Source organism: Laccaria bicolor, genomic scaffold (genome assembly GCF_000143565.1).
Source record: "Laccaria bicolor S238N-H82 LACBIscaffold_11 genomic scaffold, whole genome shotgun sequence".
Classification (NCBI taxonomy): Eukaryota; Fungi; Basidiomycota; class Agaricomycetes; order Agaricales; family Hydnangiaceae; genus Laccaria; species Laccaria bicolor.
The window spans coordinates 540241-541223 of record NW_001889882.1 but is presented as its reverse complement, the minus strand read 5'-3'; positions in this window follow the sequence as shown (position 1 = coordinate 541223).

The window sequence follows — 983 nt, the reverse complement described above, 5'->3', positions numbered from 1 at the left end:
CAACAGCCCAGGAGGCAACTTGGATGTGATTCGCTCGTTTTGGAACAAGTCATAGCAGAACAACACCGAGTGGGTCCAAAATATTGAGTCGACCTTCCAACGACAAAGCAGGCAAAAGCTGTTGTTTTTGGAGACGTTTTTGTACCACCTTCTACCTGATTTGACACCCAGAGTCAGTTTGGTGGAATCTACAGAGGAGCAACGAGATGTATTGAGGCTCAATGTTTTCGCAGAATATCTGCATCCAGTTGCGTTTGTCCTTTGTATTGCACAACCAGCCATACATGCCAAGGCTGGCAACTAGATGCCACAGTGATAGTGTGTCCATGAAGACTTGTGATCCTCCAAAGTAGGAACGGGGCCAGCCAGCTGCAGACAAACAGACCGCTTGTGTTCCTTTGGCGCTCTCAAAGGCGCTGGAGGCGGTGGAGTGGGTCCGGGTAGGGTAGTGTTTGAAAGTCCGGTTCGGTCCAGTTTTTTGATTCCCAGGGGCGTTAACCGTAACCGTAACCGGTCTGCCTTTTCCCCAGAAGTCAAAAGACCAGACTGGACCGCAAAAAGACCGCAGCAGTCTATAGACTGGTTTCGGTCTGCATCGGTTTTAACTGGTTTATGACCGGTGTTTAGGCCAATATTTTAACATTGTGAATCGGTAAATTTATTAACATCTCTATTAGCTTCAAAACGAGCCCAAGAACGTCAAATCCCGTTAGGAATTGGTGTTTCTATAAAATAAGTCTGGTACATCTATTATTCCCAAAAGTAATTTACATTTTAATTCATATCTCTCTCGTTTTTTTACCAAATCGTACGTTCTTGGGTGCGTTTTAAAGGGTATTTAAGGGGTTACAAAAGACCGGTTCACGTTAACCGGTTTTTTTGCGGTCTTTACATCTCAAAAATAAAAGACCGTAACCACAGGTCCGGTCTTTTGCGGTCTTGGTCCGGTCTGGTTACGGTCTTTTTCCGGTCACGAGACCGGA